At 30.6% G+C, this 26,557-nt stretch overlaps 1 protein-coding gene across 1 annotated transcript in view; it reads right to left on the bottom strand.

Moving 5' to 3' along the window:
• LOC105155097 (hypothetical protein) overlaps positions 1 to 26,199 on the bottom strand; it is an 86,951-nt gene extending 60,752 nt beyond the window's left edge. The window contains exon 1 of the mRNA XM_011071005.2: positions 26,062 to 26,199. The gene's annotated coding sequence lies outside the window, so the exon portion shown is untranslated. The remainder of the gene's footprint in view (positions 1 to 26,061) is intronic.
• Positions 26,200 to 26,557: the final 358 nt, after the last annotated feature.

Here is a 26,557-nt window from a genome sequence, read left to right on the forward strand (position 1 = left end):
TCGCAACTCAGGTTTACTGCTCATTTTACGGTAACAAGACACGATAGACAGGGCGCTATGTAATATGGGCGATGGCGAACAGAGCGACCTGTGAAGGAGAAAGGGATGCATAGACTATCAAGATCCTCCATATCTGACCATCATAGACGCACACGCAAAATGCGTCGTGATCCTGTTTGCATACTCGACATGCCTCCTATACCACGATAATAGATCAACATCACCGACCGGACGATATGAGTAACCTCAAACTGCGCGATTCAATTCGAAGTCTTGATAGACTCGCTGTAATTTGGATAGTGAACCGGAATTCTCCAATTTTGCGAAAACTGCGCTAAAATCACGTGGGATTGCAGTAATTAATTAGGTCGTTAAGCCAATCGTTTTCACTTGTTATCGCGACATTTTCCATATTACAAGATCGATTTTGAACGATGTAATTACTTGTAATCAAGTTAAATGAAATTGCCTTCTACGTACGATATTCGTACTTTCTCGATAATTTGGAAAATTGATTTTACTTTGCTTGGCATCTAATGCATATTATCTAATGACTTCTCGTGCAACGTTTTATAATTTGTAGTGTTAACAGAAAAGTGACACAGCTCAAAATTAGCAACTTTTCAGTAGAGTATTTTAAAAATGTTTTAATTAAGAGAGCGAATGCATAATTTCACTTTCTTTTCATGTTATACTTTCAGTTATAATGTATTCCTTATTAATAAAATTATATGTCATAAGTCTTCAAAACTCGAACACTGCAACTTTAGTATAGAGTTATGTAAATTTTTATTATTTAAAAAATGCTATTTTTTTATCAACTCTTATCAACTATTATTTTCCTATTATCCCAACGCGAGGGAATTTTTTTTCAAAATATAAATTCAAATAACAATAAATTATAAAGTTAGGGAACATTCTGAATATCTAAAAATATCCATCGATTATCCACACTATATGAATTTTATACGTTTGCAATCGTCAATTGGCCGCGTTCCCACGGCTTTAATAACTTTTAATTGGCATCACCGAATGCAATTTCTCGCACCGCGAGCAAAACTATCCAAAATCTTCTATAGTTCTGAACCAATCCTGCGAGAACATCGTCTCGAATATTTGACGCTTTAGATTGCAATGTGACCCTATTTGCATCGCGATGTATACTGTGATGACGTTGCAATTAGCAACACGTCGCGTAATGGCAATTAACGTTTAACGTGCACCAAGTCGAGAACCTCAGTCAGAATGTGTTCTCCCCCGAAAATTCGTTGCATTAAATTTCCAACACGTTGTACGTGACAATGCGGCATAATGAATACACACAGAATGGTACTGAAAGCAATCTTGCTTTCGACAGTAATTATATTATAATGCGCGCAATTTAATTAACTTAATGTTTTAATTTATTAATTTAACATTAAATAAGTTATTAATGATGTTCAAAGTGCGCTCTTTCTTTCAAAAACTGAAAGAAATTGAGTCCAGAACTTTGCAACATAATCCTTATATAATTTTTATATAAATAATGAAGGAAAATAAATATTTTTTAACTTGTAGAAAGTTAGTCCAACGGACTTATCAGTATCTAGTTCCAGTTTCATTAAGAATACTCAAAGTACGATTTTTCTTTCAAAAACTAAAAAAAATTAATTAAAAAAGTCTATTCATAATTTTCTAATCCTTATATACAACAATTATATACATCCTTTTGTACAACAAAGGAAAATAAATATTTTAATTTATGTGAAATCCATCGGACTTTAACAATAATTTCAGTTTCATTAACAATATTCAAAGTAATGTTTTTACTTTCAGATATTCACTAAAGATAATTCATTCATATAACTTTGCAACATGACCCTTATACAATTTCGATATAAATAATAAATGAAAATAGATATTCTATTATAAAATATTTATTAAAAATATCTAATTTGTAAAAAATCCGTACTTATCGGTATTTAGTTTCAGTTTTATTTTACTCCGCATCGTATAAAAATAACAAAAAATCAAGAGCTGTGAAAAATGTCACCGACGTGTATTCTTTCATATAGTTTTTATGATAGTCATCGGATGTGGGGCAGACATACACGGTACTTTACGACGCGCTTTTGTCGCGTATGCCATCCGTTATCGCAAATTGAGAAGCAGGGTGTGTCGTATTCTCGACACTGGAAAAGCGAATCGCGACAACGAGTGTTAGTAGTCCGTGCCGGTTAGTTACAGTTTTACTGCATCTCGTTGTTGCTCTAATGAACTTCGCGATGTTGCAAGTGGAGTAGACGCACCCGTCTGATTGCGGTCAACCGCATCTTCTGCGAATAAGACGCGCCCTGCATGCATGTCATAGTATTTGTAGACATTAAACATTGAAACATATATATATTTTAAAGCTACCGGTCTTACGGTGTGGTTGGATTTTAATTTTTATCGTTGGATTAGATTTTTCTTGCAATATATAAAAATAAACGTGTCCTTTATTTTATATTTATAGCGTCAATTGTATTTAAAGAATCAAGCTTGTAAAGTATGTATGAGACTAAAATTAAAATCTTGTCGGTCACTATTGTGACGAGTAAGAGATTTTAATCGAATTATTTTCGATAGTTAAATAATAACTTCATATAATGGCTTAAAAAATTTTGTCATAGTTGATCAATAATTTCAAAAACAATATATCACTCTCTTTTTTAAAGTGCATGAAATGCAATTAAAAAAATTAAATTTATCAGTAAAAGAGAAAAACTAATTTTTTTAACTTGACAAGAAAATTTATCGATTAATCAAATAATATTGATAAAAAGAATATATTATTAACATGATAATTTTTATTAAGACTTAAAAAACAATCATTTTTTTGTAATTTTCATTTCACAATCCTTAAAAAATTGTGTGTATGAAGTTAGCACGGTATTTTATTAATTTTTGAAAAATAATGATTGTTCTTTAATACAGAAAAAATACAGAACATTTTGTTATTTTTGAAAAAACAATAGAATAATGGAAAATGCTATCGGAACAATCATTAAAATTAATAAAATACCGTGCTAACTTCACAGACACTAAAAAAATTACTCTCTTTGAATGACGATTTTTACGATTTTTTATGAAGTTCAGTTAATTTATTTTTGCTGATTGATAGGATAATGTTTACCTAATGTATTCTTGATAATAACTCCAAAATATCTTTTGAATTGTATCTTTTGAAATAAGGCAGTGATATATAAGTTTACTTTAAACTTCTGTAACATAACATTGTAATAAATTGTCTTAATACTCCCATGTAATTCCATTTACTACCTTTTTAGAATGTGACTTCAGAAAAATACAATAAAAATTCGCAAAAAAATTTATTTTTAGTTATACATAATTAATTTCCTGATATATTTAATAATTAACATAACAAAAGAAGAATTTTCGGTATATTTTACGATTCTATACATTATAAATATTGTTTTATTAACTTATTCGAAGAATTATTTTTATTGCTATCTTGCTATTTACAACACTGTTAAATCAAACAAAAGAATATCAAAATAAAGCAAAGACAACGAAACAGATGCTGGAAACAGATAATTTCCACATTAATATATTTTGCAAGAATTTTTATTGTATATTTTCTCGCTTCTGACGTAACAATCTGAGGTAGCAGTTGTGAGTGAACAAAAGCATTAAATATAACAAGTGATGTGTATTGAATGTACAAAAATTCATAATATCGCACGCTTGCTGTCCGTGTTAACAAGTAATAGCAAATTTGATTGGATACTCTGTGCACGCTGGTGCACATTAAAGCGTCGTACACAAATTGACATAAAAATATGCGTTTAATATAAAAACGGATTAAATCATAAAATCTTCAATATATTTTATTGTGCTGTTAAATAAAATCTGTATTTAATAATTCAAAATATTTTCTTTTTACTTTTATACAAATTAAATCATATTATGTATAGTATACAATGGCTTTAACATGCACTATATAATGCTAACACTCTTAACCGAATTTGCCATAAAATTTTTAATTCGAAATTAAAATTTTATATATTATTATCCCACGGAAAAATTTTATATTTCTATAATTGATACAAAAAAAAGGCATATCGATCGGATAACCGAGAATAACATGAAAGGAAGCTGTCAATTTTTACACTATTTTCTTATGACGTATCATCGTTCGCGTTTTTATGCCAATGGTTAACGAGCGACTTTTATAAATTGATTATCAGTCGTATTTTCATTCCTCTTATCGAGATTTTTTTATCTCTGTTTTCGTCCTCCAGGGATACGAATTAATGTAATCTCAAATAATTAATTATACGAATTAAAGATGCTGAAGCACGTCATTCATAAAATATCACTATCTGTTCCATTAGAAAATAATTTCGTTCTAAAATAAAATTCTACGTGTAACTTTAAAATAACAATTTATATAATTCATTATGATTCAATTACAATTCATTTCCTATATCTAAGATATATATATATTAGGTGTTGGAATTAATTCGTAGCGTTTTTTAATGAAAGAATGTTATTTATTTCACATGAGCATTAAAAAATACATTAATGAAAGTACTTCCCATCACTTGTAAAACGCTACGAATTAATTCCAACACCTAATATATATATATATATATATATATTATATATAAAATAATAAATCTAAAAAGTTCAAACTTTTCATTTAAGAAAGATTTAGCCTTTGTGTCCTCAAAGAAATATCTTTCTCATATATGTCTTATGAGTTCTATGAACGAGAATGTTCTTTGAGCTTCCCATTGCAAACGGCATGTTCGATAACTCAAGTAAGCTTTGATTTATCGTTATCGTGGTGGCCCGTTTATCTTTTGCTCCGAAGTCGGCCAATTTGATACTTTTGTTTGTCCCAGGTTTTCTCGCGTATGCACCAACAACGCCAACCATCCATAGTACAATGTGGGGCAGGAATAAATTCGATCATCCGCGATAATGTCGATTCGTTGCGTACAAGAGCAAAGAGAACAACTTCCACTTTTCTCCAAGATTTCGACTCATTATTCTCGTTGTTTGTTTTCAGACTATTCTGTTTTCAGACAAATGAATCGATCAGAAACTTGCATAAGCAGAAAATATAAACACAAATGATTAATTCTTAATTCTATTAGATTTGCGATCGACTTTAATATAATTTCGGGAAAACATTTTGAGTTGTTCATTATTGAGCAATATTACTGTTTTATAAAAAAAATTCTTCTTTGCTTTTATAAATTATTATTAAAAATTGATGCATTAAAATAATAGTTTCAAATAATAATTGTTAGTTCCAAAGATGTAAGGTGTCAAAGTTGAGAGAAAAATTTTTTATTTTTAAAAATTTTCAAAAAACCACACGAGTTATTTTGATAAAAGTTTATGTTTAAAGTTTTATCAAAATGACTCAAATGACTTAGAAATAAAAAAAAAAAAGAAATTTTTCCTTTAATTTTAACAATCCGTATCTTAAATCGTATAAAGTTTTCATCTTCAATTTGTGTGAAGAATCACTTCTTAAAATCTTTGGAATATTTAATAGGTATCTTATATAAAATAATATTTTAATATTAATAGTAATTACGCGTTTTGATCCTACACTTTTTGCGTCATCCTCAATAATTACAAAACAATATCAGACATTTGTTATATAAAATATAAACTAATTATCGCAGTCAATTATAATAGCATAAATCAGGGAAGACATATTGATATTCATACACAGTATATGTTTATCGACACACCTTCCTATGAATCTCAATACAGCTTTCCTAATTTACAATCGACTGCAATAATTAGTTTGTATTTTATGTAATAAATTTATCTGATATTGTTTTGGATTATTCAGGATGACCCAAAAAGCATTTGGTCTAATTACTTCTGATAATGTAATGTAATTAAAGAATTTTAATGTACACACAAATAGTGCTTAGTGCTCTGATTTTAACATTTTCATTTCTATTATTTATATACTTTTCTTTCTATTAATATTTTACTAATCGTTATTACTATTTTTTTTAATAAAAATGATATTCAAAGTAATGTTAGTATATATTACTAGAATTATATAAATATATTTTAAATTCTGCTCTTTCTTTGCCAACGGCTCGAAAGATTCTTATCATATCACGAACATTTTGTTTTTTCAATAGAACGCGGCGAATTTTTCGGTCCAACGATTTTTCTACACGCTTCGATTTCTCTCTCGCGATTATTTTCATCTGACGCTCGTCCACGCCTTTATTTCGTTGTTATCTATTTCGTTCGAATTGCCAGCGCTCGTATTATCGCTTATTACCGGTCTTTCATCGACCAGCACACAATGGCGATACATTCATTGTATTGTTTAGCATTGTGATGCCGTCTTCTATACCGTCGATCATTCTCTATTTCGAGTGATTTCGTCCTTTTCAATAGCGTGATACACCATATGATACGTTGGATATATTCCGCTACTCAATCATAAATAAATATGTTCAACTAATCGCCAAAATTGATCTGCTCCTACATACCCAATTAATTTTTCCTATTTCTGCTACTCTTAATGGCTTCAAATCACGCAAATCTGATATATTATCAGTGAAATTAAACTTGTTAAACAAGCTGTGTTTCTCACAGTTTGACAGAGTGGATCAAAAGATAACGAAACTAAAGTACAATAAAAATATTCTTTTAAAATATTACTTAAAATTTTCTATTTTCTATTTTATTTTCCGCAACATATTGCATGTTAGTCGATGAAAGTTTTGTAACACAACACGCTTGATGAATTGGTTATCGATCAGTTTGATAATCCGCTGACTGTGCAATCAGCACGCCAATTTTATCCATGCGCTCTTGTTAGATTCTCAGTTCTTCCTTGTCTGATCGTGCTTTCCAGAGATGTAAACAAATATGAACTCGAAAGAAGATATTTGCAAAAATTATTTCATAAATAATAACAGTAATATTATATTAATATTATTAAGATTATATTAATATTATTAATAAAATATCTATTTCTGATATGTGTTATTTTATTATTATTATTATTACCGTTTGTGAACTGCCGATTGTTTGATGATTGTTATTTCTTTTTATTTTGTAAACTATTCGCTCAAAATAAAACTTGAGATAATGTGTGTATGAGAAATCTTAAATATTATTAATATTTACATAATCGAATTATATTAAATTAATATTTAAATGATAAAAATTCAATACAAAATGTTAATAAAAACCAATTTTACCATAGATACAATTTATTCTTTGTTGCGTATTAACTATTCATAGTACTTAGAGTTTTGAAGGGCACCATAGATACACTGTAACAGTGATTGTCGTGATTATTATATATCCAAATCACAGTAATATGAGTTATATGAATTTCGATATTAATTAATTAATGTTTACTTTCCCGCTGCGTTGGTTGCAAGCATCTCTCATTATACACTACAAGTAAACATAGTGTATGTAATCTGACATATCCCGCGGGGATACTTCATGATTATGTAACAACAATGCAGTAAAATGACCCGCGATTTCCAACCACTATCCATATTATGTCGCGATGTGATATTGTGAATAAGATATAAAAAAATATGTTGTGGTAATACGGCTAATACAAGCGTTTCTTGTCGTTATCCGAGCAATGGTATTTATGAATTTCTCGGATCAATTTCAGTGTAACTTGTACAATCCAATAATGCTTTAATCTTATAAAAGCTTGTTTGCACAAAAACAAAGCTTTTAAGTGTTCTGTAACCAATAATCATTCATGACTATTAATGTCTTAACTAAGCAAGTAAAATTTCTGGCATCATAACATCCTTATTATTAATAGAAAAAAATTTTGTGATTAGTATCAATGTGTTTCTAAATTTTTATATAGGAAACTTCACTACATCATTTAATTTCTTCAATTTTTCGTAAATTAGACACATTATTATACTTATAAGAGTCTCGCAACTATCGTACGTTTGCAAAGAGAAAATTTAAAATTTTGAAACCCAAATTATTAGATAATATAAAGTATTACTAATTTATTAGGTAATATAAAGTATTCTCAATTTATTCCCTCAAAAGAGTATTGACGATATTAAAAGCCAAAGAAAAATAACTAACAAAGTATTTACCCTTTAAGGACCAAAGCTTTTTAATAAAGTAACTTATGGAAGATTTTACTTTCTAAAAGTTTTCGGGGTCGCTAAATTGAATTCTGATTCACATTTCTTTAAATTCAAATATCAAAAAAACGATCTGATTGTTGTAAAATTCTGTTTTAGGTTTACGGTATTTTTAATTTAAATAGCCTGTCAATATCAAATGTCAAAAAGATGGCAATCATCATAAACAAAAATCTAGTATCATAATATTAATCAAAATTTGAAAGTCAGTTTGGAAATTTATACTAATCATATCTATGATGAGCTTCAAATAAAATGAAACTGGAAACTTAATGTTATTTCACAATTTAAAAACTTTCTAAAACCGAGTTTTATGGTAATCAAATAATTTCCATCTACTATTGTCTATCATCTATTTTTATATTCTATATCATCTATTTTTGTATTCAAATTCAAATAAAGTATTATAAAATTACCTTATAGGCCAAGTTTCATAAAAAATGAACGAAGAGTTTAATACAAAGGGAGTGACGAGATCACTGGTTCAAAGAGGAAGTTAAAATATTGTTATAAAAATAAATATTAACAATACTTTTCAATAAAACTATTTTTTAATTCATTTTTCGTTAGATATAGAATGTTTATGTCAATTGTTGGAGGTGCTTTTTACTTATGGTCAAGGTATTTTTTATCAAAAGTTTCTATTGTTGCAATTTACTAACAAGAAGTATCATCTTGATCCAAATTCAGGTTATACAGTGCCATTTCTCTCTTGAAATACATTCAACGTTTTCTCTTGCGCATATAAACATTCCATGCACTCACTTACGCTCGCACAACTTGCAAAAGTACTTCACGAGAACTATTTCTGTCGTCGGCTTTTCGTTCGACGATGCAAGTTTGTCTTTCCAACGGCGCGTAAGTTACCCTGGGAAATCCAGGTTTCGCAATGGATATCTGATCGAGGGATATCCCCATGAGCAAGAGGCGGAATACGATGCGTCTATAGTGTGATCGCGAATTCAAACACTTAAATAAAATTGTATAAAAGAATGATAAATTATCATTGTATAAATTATATATTGAAAAGGGATTTAAAGGCATAAAAAAATGTATTAAAAACACAAATATTAAAAATATTAAAAAATACATATCTCAAATAAAACTAGAAATACAATTTTTAAATAAATATTTCGTTTAAAAATAAAATATATCTGTTTCTTATGTGAGTAGAGAAATAATTTAGAGTTCTTTAATTAATTGACAAATTAATATTTTAAGTTTTATTTGTTATTGTTTATTTATTAATATTCATTACTTTGAGCATAATTTTGATAGCTATGTTTTAATACTCTCGATAAATTTTCTGTAAAATTATAATATTTTTGAAATTATTATAAAATCTGCTATTGTGAGGAGAAAAAGAACTTCTCATTTTCTCTCGAAAATTTTGTATGCGAAACATACTTGCTGAGCAATCTGTCTAAAATTTGACACACGGTATGCGTTATATTTCGTCGTACACGGATGTGCATATGTAAGCGACGTCGTATCGATTGTTCCTGAAAAATATACATATTCCTCGTTCAGGGAATGAGGGATGAGAATGATTTATGAGGTAAAGCGTTAAATCTTAATCGAATTGAGATAACGCGAATGCCACGCGCTTCGAGAGTAAGCTGCTTGTTATTCTTATCAGAAATGCCCATGATCCGTTAGGGCCATAATGATTTGCGGTCCATTTACACACGTATCAATGATGTATCAATTCCTCTGTTGCCATTACCTTCATATCGCGCAAATTCACTCTAATACTTTAAAGCGTTTAAATAACTCGAATTTCGCACTTCATTCATGTTATTAGAGAAGTATCTTTATTAATATTATAGCGTTTGCTAATTAGATTACATAGCTCGAATTATCGGTAAAATGTCTCCAAAAATCTCTAACACAGGAATGGATCAAAATTCGCTAATTGGATATTAATTAACATTAATTGATATCATAATACTTGATAATCTCTGAAACAGTACTTTGAAACGAGTGAATAATAACTTGATATAATCAGACATATGAATCATAGTTGATTAAATTTAGGAAAATCAAGAAAATATATTGAAAAGAATCTAAAAGTATTGCAATACAATGATATAAAGATACATTAATTAATTTTTATAGATACGCAATGTGCTTAACATATACAATAGAATAGATAAACACAATAGAAAATATTTTTCCATACATATACAGTAGAAAAAATTCGCGTATTGCCGATCTTTATTAAAATTTTTGAATTAAATTTCTAATATATCTACGTATTAATTTAATATTGTAAAGCTGATATTCAACATTTCTCAATATTAAAACAATACAATTTATGAGTAAATAATAAATAATATAAAAATAATGTATTTTAAAATGTAAATTCTAAAATAAATATATTAAATACATGTTAATTTTTCATATTATAAAATGTAATTTTATTAAAAAAAAAGCTTCCACAATTTATTTACGAATTCTTAGTCAATGTTATGTTTTCGGTGTTAACTTTTTTACATTCAGATTACTTTCTAATATATTCAGTTTGTGTTAAATTAACATAAAAATTTAAGTGAACACGAGAAATGTGTCAAATTTAATACAAATTTTCCAATTGCGTATATATGTATAATCAATATATTGATTGACTATCTAAAGCTTTAAAGATTCTAATAAAAAATTAAAAAATATTCTCTCTCTCTCTTTCTCTACGGATAGTCTTACATGCAAAAAACTAACTGCGTTATCAATAATTGTTCTTTTAATATCGATCCATTTTGTTAACCAAATGCATAGAAATTTGTCTTGATAGCAACAGCCGATAGGACAATTCAATAAGATGTTATCCGTGTACGATCAGCGAATTGGGGACGCATAGACCCAGCTTAGATATCAAGTAGAATTTAATCTCGGATTTCGGTGACAACGAGACTGCGGATTGGAGCGGAAAAATTCTGACTGGTTAACAATAAGTTGATCCGCCCGAGGATCACGACGTAAATAGCGCGAAAGTATTATTTGCGAGAGAAATATTAGTGCAAATCAAAATCAAAATAAAAATATGATTTCAATGTACAGTACACGTAATACTCATCATATACATTTATTTCTAGCAGAAATTAAAAAGTTTTCTCTGTATAGGTTCCTATAAAACAGATTATTACGTAAAAAATAAATGGATTTAATTTTAAATTAAATACTTTCACGTATCTTTTTATATATTTTTTGAAAATTTGTTTTTCTTTTGCTCGTAGACTGTAGTCTAATTGCATTTAAAAACGTCCTTTCACTTCACGATTATTACGTCGTATATATAATTCCGTTTTATTTGATAATTTTGAATTAATGTGCGAAATAATATGCGTTACAAAAAAGAATTTATAACACTACATTTTATCTCAAAAACGCAAGGTGTCACATCATTACTCACAAGATTCATTTTACGAAACTTAACCTCAGAATTAATTGGAATGCCTTTGACAGAAACGACTGGTTTTAACGAAATCGAGCGCGCGTCTATTTATTGATCGTTAACAGCGTTTCTGGAGTAACGCAATTTCGCGCGTAGAAACGCGAGATAACGAGCTCTCGATCGCAAACAGTTGAGCAAGGAAGATCGCGTTTGTTCCTATTATACGGGATATTTCATATTTATCGTTGTTTGTTTATCTATATTTTCTTCCACTTTGAGCTTTTCAACGAAACGTCAAGACAAAACCGACAATTTTTAAACGACTTATGAATAAAAACAATAGGATCGCCGCATATCAAGCTCCTAAACTATAAATCCATTACGAAGTATAATTTCTTATTTAATTTCGAATAAACTTTGTTTTAACAAATTTTCAATTCGAAACTGAATTACCGAGAAATATGTAATACTGGAAATATGATTTCAAAGGAATATAGATCTATAAAAGCACTTTATGCGCATCTCAACATTTTCACCTGAGGCAAAATGGTCGGCAAAACTCTAGAGGATCTCTCGTTTTCCCTGATACCGTTGCAATACCTTATCTTATAATAATATAATGTCCGGGTGCAGGCTAGAAGCATGTAATTGCGGTGGCTGTGTTAGAGCAGGTGCTACGAGGAATTTTCTCGCACGAAATTCCCTCATTGTTCTCGAAAAGAAATTGCACGGCACAATAAGGTGAAAGAGTCGTAGATTTTCTGGACTCTGGAGAATGAATGCCAATTGGTTAAAAAAAAAAATGTTTTACTGCTTAATAGCTAATATATTATTTGCAACGAAAATACATTTAAACATTTTAATATTCAAACAATACATTAAGTTATCACACTTAGAAAAAATATAAAGGTGACAAAAAATTGGTCAAATTCCGTGGAAATATTCAGACTCAGATTAATTCAAGTGTGAAATTCTTCATGCATTTCATATATCAGCACTGTTTCTATAATAGTCACAGATTATTCTTCAATTAATTATAAAATATGATATATGAACAGCGTAGATAAATTAAATAAAATTTATTATCAATTGAAATAAATATAGTTCCGTATAATTATTAGCAAGCGAGATAATGGATAATTTATACGATTCAGTTTTAGGTGTATTGTTTTAGCTTTCAGCTAAATACAATGATATAAATGGCGGAAACAAATAAATGAGATTACGATATACATTATCAATTATATATTTTCAATTGCAAACGATCATCGTGTGCAAAGCGAAACTTATAGTTTCAGGTCATACAGTCGCTGCGATCGTATTATCAAAGTCGATACCTCGAGGCTTGTGCTATCCTCTACCTATTCATCAAAATCGATCATCGTAGACGTGGATGTATTGGTCATCTTTAGTATGCACCTTTGAAGGGATCATATCTCATGGTCGAAGTGTATAATGACGTAAGGTGGAGTAAATCTGTCATTACGTTAACTTTTCCTAACTTCTCATTGAAGATACAATAAAGTCCTACGACTCACTTTATCTGAGAGATCTATCATTCCTTTTTGAACAGTTTTCTGCCTGCTTTGTGCGCATTTGTTCCTCTAAATGAGACAAGGGGTATATAACACGTAAAACTAAGCCACTGGAAATCAGAAACTGCAAATAACGACAGTAAAAGAGAAAAGGAAAAAAAATGAGAGAGAGCTGCGGGCCGGATAAAAAGCTTTTACTCGCTCTTCGAGGACAAAAGCGGCTGCTATCTGTGATTAATACATGAAGCCGGATAAATTGGATATTGTTAAAATTTAATGTATAAACAACCCATAATGTGTAATATAAAAATATGTAAGGATGGATCAAAAGTCTGGATATATATGTTTCGTTTATGAAATATTCGATTGTCCAGATTTTTGGCCTATCATGTATATTACATTATAACGAGAATATAGCAAAGAAAATTAAAATATTCTCTACAGAAGAAAACAGCTGTTATATAATAATTTTAATTTCTTGTAGCTGTTAATTTCTTGATATTGCAATAAAATTCATTTTTCGTGCTTGAATTTTTGACTTGCCGCATCGTTTTCAACATACAAAAATCTGCAAGAAATCTAATCCATTCAAAATAACTTTTACTGTAAACTAGTGCAATCTAAATTTGCAGATGTAACATGAGGTAAACCGAGACGAATCGGATCATATAGAGCGAATCAAATCAATATAAGCTTTGAGATCGTTAGTCAACAATTGCCGTTGAATTTGTTAGTTCTAGTTTTATCGTACTAGTTACTTTCGCGCGCTTCCACTGGAAACAATAGACAGCAGTTCTATATTGCGATTCAATATCAATAAACGACAAAGCGCAAAAACCGTGAATATATAAAAAAATTTTGTCTCATAAAAACTTACAATTTCAAAAAAAATCATGAATTTTGTGACTTTGTAATAAAAAGATATGTTGAAACATTTTTACAGTATTTAGTTTGTTAAATCAGTCTAATAAATTGATAAACTGCTTTATTATCTTAACTTTGAAGTAAATCGAATAATTTTTTCTTTTTTATTTTTTCGTTGTACAATAAGAAATACCATGTGTATGTATTATTTTATTATATATCTAAAACATAATTCAAAAATTAAGAATTAAAATAAAACTTAATAATAATATTTTTTATTACTTTTTTATCAAAGAGAAATTGATCGAATTCGTCTCGGTTTAGCCTAAAATAAACTGAATTGTTTGACACCTTTGGCAAAGAGATTTATAATCGAGTGAATCCAATAGACACATCGTTAACGAAGAGTTAAAACTCTTACTATCTAGAATAATTGCAATTTAACAATTAAAGCTGCTTTGGAATCTGAGTTGCGCGTGAAAATAAGAGAAAACACAAATGCAAATAAAATCTAGCGCTCGTATCGAACGAGTTCCTGACGCAATTGAGGACGTCGATCGCATCCTTTGTCGAGGACCATTTAGTTATAAGCATAGAATGTCGAGAAACATCATTAGGAGAAACTACAGTTCAACGTTTCCTCCTTCAAGCGAGAGACGGACGCCGGGAACAACTTACTCGCGCGTACCTGACGAAGCACAAAGATGATAGGCGACGATGTAGATAGCAAAGGCAGGATCCATTCTGACATTTCTTTACATGCAATGTTAACGTCGGAATGAACGTTAACATTGCATCCTTCCCGCATCCTTCCCTCGCGGCTGTCCGCGCGCTATAGCAGCAATTGCAACCACGAGAATGCAACCGTGATGTTTCCGACTCGCGCAGTAAGTTCGTTACGAATTCTCGTGCTCGAAGTTTCGCGTCGAATGCCACTACGAATACGTTACGGTGCACAAATATACAAGACGAAATGTAATAATCAGATATACGGTATTCAAGAAATTTTCAATCTTCTTCGCCACATTTGGATCTTTATCCAAGATTAAAGATATATATGTCACATCTCGAAACATTATCAAAAATATAAAAATTTCGCATATTGTTCTATTATTTCGTCTAAATATCCGCGTAAAATTTAAGTACAATTGTCTTACTGGTTTAAAAGTTATTTAATTTCTCGTTTATCTTGATTCTTATGTAAAATTGCATTTTGTAATATTTATTTACGATGAGAAAAAGATTATTTATTTACGATAAGAAAATGATTTTTTTTATGATTATGTAAATTTTTAGACAGATCAAAGAAATGTCTTTAAGATTTAAATCTTTTTTCTATTTCCTTTAATCTTTTTAGATATTAAATCTTTGTTAAATTTAAAATATTTACACAAGTTGCTTCTCTCTCTCTCTCTCTCTCTCTCTCTCTCTCTCTCTCTCTCTCTCTAAGTCTGTAGATAACAGGAATATTTTTAAAAAATCTTATATGTATATGTGTTTGTGATCCTGAATTTTTCTGTGTTAGCACATATGAGATGAAAACATTTCGATAAAATTTTCTGAAGATGCACGAATGCTAATGCAGCACACACCATCTAAAGAAACCTGTTGCTACCGTCACATACATGAACTGAACGACAAAAGTCATCAAGCGAAGGCTACGTTTTATTTTCTCTCTAGCCTTTAGATTACCCTTGCAATCTATAGAATTTATTGTGTAGGCGTCTGCAATATCATATTCACCTCTGACATATACAAACGCACAGGAATATACACAATATTAGACATAACAAACAATACCCTATCTCGACCTTTTGATTATAAGATGTAATATAGTGGTAAAATAGAATATTTCTATCTATGTCTAAAAAATATAACAAATTAAAAATTTTGTATGTTCTAGAAATGTAGAATTATCAAGAAATTATAAAAACAATTTAAAGTCATCAAAGTACTAAAACATAAAAAAATAATGTATTGTCTGCATTTACAGTTAATAACTAATAAAGATTTATAAACTAGGAATATCAAGTAATAATGTCGTAACTTTATTATTACTATTATATTAAAACTATTATATTTAAACGTAAACATTTTCCTACGTAAATATTAAAACAATATTATTTAATAATTAAATAATTAAAAAACTAAAAAATTAAATTAAGGAATAATTCATTCCTCTTTACAATTAATACGTAAGGATCCATAAACTACTCAAGCAATAACGTCGGAGTTTTATTATAATCATCGTTAAAATATTTAAACGTAAACTTATGTGTATTTAGGTAAATGTTAATAATTATTTAAGTAAACTGTGGAAATTGATTTAATAATGAGTACTCGCAGGCTGATAAATAATTAAAGGGCGAGGAATAATTAAAGGAAACACTGTCGTTAGCAGTGCAAGCATCGGTTTACTAAACCGAATTAGCACTCACGCTTTACATGTATATCTATAAGATGGAATTGTTAGAGAGGTACGTGCCATCTGCAAACTCCTCATTACCGGAATGCATTAGTACCATGTAATTTTGGGGCTTATCTTAAAAAAGAGCGCAGGAGGAACATTATTTAGGACTTTAGGAAATCAAATGCCTCATCAAAAAAAAAAAACGTGCGAGATAAAGCGAGTTTCATCAATCAACGAGCGCGTTCGCCAGTAGAGTGCTAATTCCATCTATTATGAGCATTTTTCTCATAGTAGATCTTCTCCTTTTTATAATAAAATAATACAAATTATAAAAAAAGTAACATTATGTAACAAATTAACGCGATTTAACATTCTTTTTCTTAAATAAGTCAAGTTTTAGAATTACTCGTAGTTTTAAGATTCACCTGTAATATTTCTGCGAGTTATCAATATATTCAAAAATTATTTCACTACGGAGAGAATTTTTTCTTAGAATTTACTGAAAATATGACAATCGTAGGATAACATTGTATTTCAAAGAATTTTAATGTAAATCTTTCTCATTCATTAATAAAACTACAATAAAGTATAAAATAAGTTTGATTAATTTTATTAAAATTAATTTACTAAAATTTAGTTCAAACTAAAATGATACAAATCTTTAAAATATATTGTATTGTACTTTAAAATATTGTATTATACAGAACATATTTTCAGGGTAAATTTTAAAAGAAAATTCTTTCCGTGTAGATATAGATTAAAATAATTTGTTAGATGTCTTTAGAACATTTCTTCGATAAAGTATATATCGGCTTGGATCCCTTGGGTCTTCGTGATTCCTTCACTCTCTTCCATTTAAATTTAAAAAAATTATGTAAAATAATCTAGAGAATAAATTTTACAAAAATTGCTCTGAAAGGAAAATGCTATCAAGTCAAGTGAGAAAACATTTTCTCTGCAGCATTAATTTTTTTTAAAACGCGCCACTCGACAAAAGGGGATTAATATAACTTTACTATGTTCGGCATCGATGTCATTGAGTTGCGTTTGCGTTGCATCCACGCTAAAGACAAGTACCGCGACGGAACTTTTGTCCGCGTCTTAACTGATTGCGGCGTGATTAACGAGCCGTCTCAAAATGCGAGCAATCGACTCACCGGACTTAATGTCTGGGAAGGAGGAGGCCGATGTGCGCCAAGGAGACGAGGAATTTAATTTCATGGATATAACGAGAGCGGGTTGTAATTACAGCGAGGGGATTAATTGAGCGACGTACAGCAGTTTCTCTCTCTCTCTCTCTCTCTCTCTCTCTCTCTCTCTCTCTCTCTCTCTTTCTCTGTCTATATGTACGTGTGCCTCTCTTTTCTTGTCTTTCTCTTGAATCGGAAAGACAGAGATCTTTGCGATCACCAGGACATTCTTTCGCGTAGAAGTTGACGTTCTTGAGATTGTGCATTCCTCTTAAGACGCTGGCGAACAGCATTTCGCACTTTCGTAAGCTATCGTAAGCTAAAAAGCACTGGACTTTCAAATATCGCGCCTTAATGATGCAGAATAAAATTTTTAATTTTCGTCTTTTGTTTGCATAAAATTATATGCAAAATATAATATAAAAGAATAAAATCAGTTTCTTTTTTTTTCTAAAATCGCTGTATGCGATGCCTCATAAAAATGGAAAATGATTTACAAAAATCTTACAGAAATAAAAATCTCGTTTAATTCATTTTAATTTATTTAGTTTTTTATAATAGACACGTTTTTTCACTTTGTTCGTCAAAAAATTTATCATTGCTATTGAATCGAATCTATACGTCCTCTTTTCCTGTCCATTTTTTTACTCTCAGTTGTGTCTTTCCTCCTAGGATGAGACTGACGTTAATTGGTCATGGCATTTTCCCGAGAAATAATCTAGGATGAGCCTTGCGCATTTGCCGCAAATGGTACTCTCCAATTGATGGCAAAAGCGAACATATTTTCACAAGTCTGAAAAAATTACCTTCGGCGTCAACCATGCCGATGATACGTCTTTTAATAAAATAGTATTTTAATAAAATCCGACGTGGAATTGCTACGACAATAATGACCCATAATTAATTCTCCAGTTGGATTGCTCGCATTTCAGTTTTCAAAATTGGTTGAAGCGCACATTTGCTTTCACAAAAAGAAATTTAAATGTTAATTATAAATTCTAAAAATGCAGTCTTTTAAATAAGCTTATTAGAAAGAGGAATAAAAAAAGTTGCGAATGAAAACGTTAATTGTAAATTTTAAAAGTGTAATTTTTTAAATATATTATTATTATTATTAAATATATTATTATTATTATTATTATTAAGCACATTTTCACAATATATGGTTACTTAAAGATTTAAGATTATCAAGAAAAACTGAATGAATATCATTGATGAATTTCTTGATAATATCTTTAATTTCTTTAAGTACCATTTCTTTAACCATAAATATATTGTGAAAACGGGCCTCAAAGAAAAAAGTAAAAAAGTTGTGAATAAAAATTATATCTTATAAATCTGATATATAATCAAAGAATATAAACAATATAATATATTATAGACATATATGTGATAACACGAACTATAGAATCAATGCCTTAAACGATCTACCTGGATCTTAAATGCTTGAATAATTCTGTATAAATTTATATACGTATGTAATCCTTTGAAACGCGCGCTGAAATGATTTTTCGGTCTTGAAACACTATCTCTGCTAAACTATCGAGTAACTAGTAATATCAGTTAGTATTGACTAGCAATTTAACAATTTGATGCTTTTTCGCATTTTCAAATAATCTTAATAATGCTGAGTGACACATTAAAATCTGTAAATAATTAATTTTCATTGCGAAAAATATTACCTCGGCCGAGAGTCAAACCCGGATCTCTGTTTTGCGGGCGAGCCTTTAGATCACCGAGGCCTTAGTAATATTCTTCGCAATAATTACCTCAACTCTCGGCCGAGGTAATATTTTTAATTGTGTTTATGAAGCCGAAAAATCAATTTAGTGTACAGTTCAAACGATTACATATTTAATATGTAAATTCACATAGAAATTATTTAAGCATCTGAGATCCAGTTTCGTCTGTAGGTTTTAAATAACCGTTCTTTTAACTATTATCGTGAAAAATATATTAATGTTTAATATCTTTATTAAGTGGATTTTTCGATTTTCTACTACGTGCAATATCCGACGTTGACGACAAAAATATGAAATCTCAGTCCAGTTATGTGCATAAAGTATTCCGCTCACGTCCTGACGCCAGTTCCTTCTGGACGTTAAGACACGCGTCACGACGCGTCGTTTAAAATAAGGTGACGTCATAAGTCAGATATACTTATTTCGTTTAAATTGAATTGGACTGAACTATTTTCTCTAGGACAAGATCTCATTATGAATTTATTTTTCGTGCTTGATATCACATTTCTTCTTATGTGATGAATATCGTAATATGATGACTTCATACATTATCTTTATAATCATCAAATATTAAATGGCACATGTATGTAGTTCACGATAATACAGAGTATTACAGAAAGATAACGTTTTGAACAACGAAAATGAATTAAAAGAATAAAACCTAAAGTAATATGTATCACTAAATAATACAAAATTAATTTATACCTTTTTATTTCTTTTTCATTACTGCAAATGTTTTTATTTGTAAAAAACACATTAAAGAGTCTACATCAAAATGAATAGAAATGTTTTCATGTTACATATTTTATATTTAAATTGTTAATCTTATAATATATTATTTCTACACATATTAATAATTACGTCGATTTATGTTGATAATTTATTTTTATTATTGAAGCTATAATTTGTAAAATATAAATTACTTTTATTAATTTCCGTTTTTAATGCGTATTTAAAAATAAAAAAGAAATTGATTCTTAGCTTTTTTTATTTGGTTGCATTGTGTGTATTTGAATATCAAAATTATAAGATTTATTTCTCGCTTTAGATATATCGGCAGCCTTTGCTGAACAATCAAGAGAGAGAGAGCTACGAGACCAATTAAGTAGCGGAATGTTTGGCACGCGCGTGCTAAAGACTTGACCTAACGCCCCACTTGGAATTTTCAAGATGCATCGAGCGATGCGTCGGTTCAATTCACCCGATCGTATTGTAGGGATACTTGTTGAATACTCGAAACGGAAATTCGATACGCAGCTGTCACGCGCTAGGCTCGTGGACCTCAAACAACTTGTTTGACAACGATATGCCATGTGGAGTTCACTTTCAGACATTCTAAGCTAGCAAAAATTGACGTTTTACTCGAAGGGATGTGGGATAGATATACGAAACAGGATGCAAGAAAAGCAATGAATTCGAGATTGAATCGAAGAAATCTTGCATCTCAAAAACACGAGAAAGATAGATCAAATACGTAGAGTAGGTTTAATGGAATACATTTTGGGCTCACAACATGTTGGCTTGTTCTACTGAAACTTTTAAAATCGTAAAAGCTTTGCAACTCGGAAAGGATTACATTTTTACTAACTTCTGCATAAGATTTAATCACCTAAACGTACAGCTTCTACAATATTTATAAAATTTTATGTCATCTTCTCTTAAAATTTTTATTAGGCATGAATTTTAACTGAACTTTTTATATCTTCATTGATATATCGATATAATAATTTATGAATGATTTTTTTGAATATTTTGTATAAAGTGTTTTAAAAAATTAACACTAGATACTTTCACACTTAAAGTAGTTAATAAAAATTTTAATATAATTAAAATCTTAACTACAAAAAAATCTATAATAGAATTAATTTTTTAAACGCCTCTTATACATAAACTTATATCAAACAATATAAATCAGTAACGATATAAAAAGTTTAGTCAGAATTCATGCTTAATAAGAGTTTTAAAGCAAGATGAAGATAAAGATATTTTTTATAAATTTAAAAGCTGCTATGATTAGGTGATTAAATCCTATACGAAATGCTTTCATAAGCTTTTCCTTTTTTTTCGCAAAATGGGGAAAATTAGTTGCATCATCGTGACTCTCTTTTTGGGCTCATATTAATGGAAACGTATATATGAAATGATGATGCGACGCCTCCAAGGCTGCGGCCCATTTAGCTCGAAAGGTTTAACCAATGTTCTCATGGTTCGACGTAGTCGTGGAGGATTTACTTGGATAGAAAGCTCACGATTATGATTACCATCAATATTGAAAAGCACGAGCGTTTACTTTTTTGAGTTAACCACTACTGCGTTGGCGTACTTGCTTATGCTACCGCCGTAATATCAATATTCATACGAGTACACGACTTTTGTTGAAAACAAAAATATTGGTATGGCTTGCGGTGAAACTTCATGAATAGCTTTTTAATATTGTTATATCGCATAATCCATTTATGATCGAGCGCATTTCGAAAACAAGGCACAACTTTTTTGTTTGTTTCATTTAGTATCTCTATAATAAGAGTTAGGACAATGTGGTCGCAACTTTTGATTGACTGCCGAAATCCGCCATATGTAATAGCTAACCGCTAGTTTCAAATAAGTTGCAATAGCCAACACAACCGCAAGTTACAAGCAAATTGCAGAAAATCACGTATTTGATGTCATCTTTCATGTTTTTGATATTATCTAGCACTGGCAGTATAATATTTACACGAGGTTTGTTAAAGAATGTTACTTCTAACCATATCATGGTCATTTAATTGAACTCAGTTACATGACGTGTCATATTTTCTGTATATCTATAGTCTATAGTCTCTGTAGTATTTGGTGACGGTTTGTTCTAACTCTTATTATAGGAACATTAGTTTCATCAACAATCTCGCGGCCTAATTCGCAGGAACGGAAGCCGTAGCGTGTTTTTCATGCGAAACAGCCAACGGCTTCGCCGGGAAATCCCATCTTGCGAATTTTAACTGAAGTTTGCAACGAATAGCGCAGACGAGGCCAAGTTTTATCCGTGACGGATAACGATGATGAATGAAGCTGCATGTTTCAGTGCAAAATAGGACTTTTTATCCCTAGAAAAGTTTTGCCTGAATAACTGCCGTTCCTGATCGACAATAATCTTCCTTGAGTGAAGTACTTGCGAGGTGACATCGTTCTTTACTACAAAATAATCTGTCTTGGAATAATCTTTTATACGATAGTAGTAAAGAGTAATATTTTCCCGTAATATTTTCTTTCGGATGTTAAATGCAGAGTGATGTCCAATATGAAAAATGAAGCTAAGAGGATTTTAAATAAAATTCTTATCGCTATGACAAGAATATAAATTCTAATACTGTTCTAATCGCAGCAATCATATATACTAGAGATAAGTCTTTTATTACTGCGCACGTGTTAAAATATTTATTTACATGATTTCGTTGGACCATGAGACCCCAGACTGAAATTCATTAACAGAGTAAATATATTTCCCTTTCAAATAGAAAAGCTTACTATCTCCCTTTGTATATACAGCCTTGGGCATAAGTATCATAACGATAAATTGTTACAAACGTTTTATATCGAACAAAAAATAAATTTTTATTTAAAAAGTTTTATTTAAAAATAATATTTATTTCTATAACAATTTCAATATTTTGTTACTTTTTTGGCTTTTATTAAGAAAATAATATGCTTTTTTCAAGAAAATAATAAACTAAGAGCTTTATACTTAAGACCAAAGCTGTACTTAAAACTATTAAAAAGTTGAGTGAGAGACAACTTATTTCCATTCATCAACAGAAATATTGCTATCGTATAAAAATATATAGCTGTGCATAAATTATGTTATACATAGATATATAAAATATAGTTATTCAATTATTCACATGACATCAATTATTCGCTGACATCAATTATAACAAACGAACTATCGCGTTCTTCTATCATGAGATTGTAATACGTGAATGCTCTTTTCTTGGGGCGATCGATATTGGCTCCTGTTCCAATAAGAATTATCGCCACTCGAGTAACTATTATTACGTGAGTGCTCTCGCATCGAATGCAACGCTTATCCATGCTCTCGAATGATCGCCAAGAGAGAAAAGCGCAAGTGCTCGCGTTTCAAAGTTCCTTATGGAAAGATCTCTTAAAAGGCCCGTGGTATATTCATTTGAGGACTGCTGATATTCGTAGAAACATTTCTCAGAGAGCCATCGTAGGCTTTTATTAGAGATCGCTAGAGTTACGGTTATATGCGCTCCTCACGAGTATAGTTAATATTTCTCTGAAGATTACAACAGAGAGATAGAAAGAGGGAAAAAATATAAAGTAGTTTTTCCTATTTCTTGTTATATCGACCGTAAAGCACTACTGCATAAATGATTATCACGCATTATATCAGTTAGTTGATTGCACATGAACAATGTATACTGAGTAACCTAACCCAGAAAACCGATGATAATTCTCAACAAATTCATTGATTATCTAGAAGTTTTTTTCATTAAAGTGTCGGACACTGAATTATTATAGTAATTATGTTAAATTTTAACAATATTTAAATATAATTATATTGATTAGTATAATTATATTAAACAATAATATTTAACATAATTATATTAAAACTAATTAACTTAATTATATTAAAAATTATTAATAGTGAAAATGAAAATGAAAATCGAGAAACGTTCCACATAAATCAGCAAAAACAGACATATTCGGTCAAAGAGGGTCTTGATGCTTAATAATACTTTTGCGTGAATTTCACAATTTTCAGTTCGAGCAAATTACGCGCCAATTATTTATTAGTTATTATCCCAGCCTTCGTTTAGAATTATATTTCAAAACTGACAAATAATTGATTAGCGCATTGTTTGCTTGAAACCGAAAGTTGTAAAATTCATGCAAAAATATTAGTAGGCACGAAGACCCGCTTGCTGAATACAGCCTTCTTCGTTTCTTGTTTGTGTTAAAAATTAATATTCCTTTCGCGAACAACGCAAGTTCTTAGTTTTCCTGAAATATATGAAAAAGAAATTCGAGGCTTTGTTACTAAAATATTCAAAACTTGCAAAGTACAATATCGGAATTTTCTTCAAGGAAAAATCAGTTTAATTTTTTTTTAGATATCTGTCATGCAGATTAACCTCAGCACCTATAAGCAATATATGTAGCAATATCGGCATGCTGCCAAATATTCGTGATGAGAAATTCAACTCAATTTCCTTTGAAAGCGTACGATTTTCAAAGAAAATGTCACCGTTCATCGATATTTCAATATTATTATTCCACCTATGTAAAATATTAATATTTTATCGCAACTTTATCACATTTTTTCTATCATGTTATATGATTATGGATTGCGTTCCACTGATAATTTCCCTATTGGCGAATAGATCATCGAGTCGAAGTGTTAATATTTCCAACATAAACCATATTTTGCAAATATTGGAATCACGATACGCGTATTGAATTTAAAATATTCATAAAATTTATTATATTTCTTTTGAAGAGACTCCGCTTTTGATGCCCGGATTACTTAAAATGGCAAACTCATCACAAAGTTGAATTTCAACAAATATTGTCAGAAACAGTACTTAAGTGATATTTGAGAAAACTTATTTCCGATTCGTTCAAAGACAGAATTGATTTAACGAAGTCGATGAGTTATTTACTTTCCAGTAGTACGAAGTTAAATATGGCGTACCTGTTCGATTGTCTCGTGCACAAACAATTTTATGAGAATTACGTGTTAAGTGTTTTCACACACTTAACACGTTACATTTTTTTTCTTAAAGCAGGACAATTTCATGGCAAATTTACGTCACGAAATAATTAATAATTTCACACTGAAAAAAAATAATGTTATATCAACAGCATTATTTTAATTAAAAGTAATGTTGTTGGTTCAATTATAACATGAATAAAACAAATAAAATTTCAACAAATTAAAATAAGAGCATGAGATATTTATCTCATTAATAGTGTTATTGAATTAAAAAATTATTTTTAATTAAAACAATGCTTTGTTATAACATTTTCTTTTTCAGTGCATTGAAACTTGGCGGGTGGATAAAAATTAATACGCGAGACCTTTGCTTTTAAGATGTGATCATATTTTTAAGCCGGTCAAAATGTTTTAAAATATTAGAATTAATACAACCACACTTTTTAATGATTTTATAATCATAAAATCGTTGGTATTTTCAAAATCTTTATAACAATCTAAATTCAGAAATTTTGAAGAAAACAAATGAAAATTTATTGTTTCAAGCAATTCAAACATAGATCGTCATTTTCGATAGTTGAAAAAATGAAAATTACTATCAAAATTTGTATTATATATATAACGATAATTTGCAATCATTCATAGGCAAAGAGATAAAACAATCGACTTTTATGCTGCAGAATAAGTCACTGAAAACTTTATCGTACAATTTAACGAACCAAAGATACAAATTCTCATTGATTGTCGGTGAATTGATAGATCGATTGAATTGATAGATTACATTCGATCACAATCATTTATCCAGCTGATTATAATAATGTTGCGCGATAAAGCGCAGGTCGTCGCAGTAGTGCGACGCAACAGGATATCCGATGCGGAATGCAGTTTTCCGTCGCGGGAAAATGCAACATCCACTTTGTGGATCGCTCGAACGAGATACGAGTCGCGATAGTTGATCGCTCCAGGCTCTTCCGCGCCCGTTAAATCCTCAGGAGATTCGCGAGGGTACCGTGGGAGAAAGATGGTTGATAACGCGTACCTGTTACGCCGTCGTGGCGCTTTCGGTGTCGCGGTAAACTTTTCTGGCGGTGACGGCCGTACGTCGTGGTATATCCTGCCGGGTAATGTAACAAGTAAGGGTCCTCCTGGTTCCTCCGGTGTCGCGCCGAGCGAATCACACCTGAACCGGATGACGAACGAATTGGACACGGGGGCAACGAAATCGACGGACGCGGAAGGCTCGCGTCGCGACGCCGCTCTGACGATCGTCGGCGTCGACCCGGCCGTAGCAGGCTACCTCGCACCCTCTCTCCTGGTACCCGTCACCACCACCCCCGGCTGCGTAGTGCGACTGCGTGGTGCGATGCAGGTGAGGGGGAGCGCGCGCTTCCCCACGGACACCTTCACGCACCTTGTGAGCAAGGCAGGTACCGTTTACGTAGGTGCCACGACCTCGGATGTCGTAGGGTAGATAGTCCGTCGCTGGGTCAGATGGATCGTCCCCAATCCCACGATATCATTCACCTCTTTCGTTG

The sequence above is a fragment of the Acromyrmex echinatior genome, chromosome 16 (assembly GCF_024713525.1).
Source record: "Acromyrmex echinatior isolate Ae372 chromosome 16, ASM2471352v2, whole genome shotgun sequence".
Classification (NCBI taxonomy): domain Eukaryota; kingdom Metazoa; phylum Arthropoda; class Insecta; order Hymenoptera; family Formicidae; genus Acromyrmex; species Acromyrmex echinatior.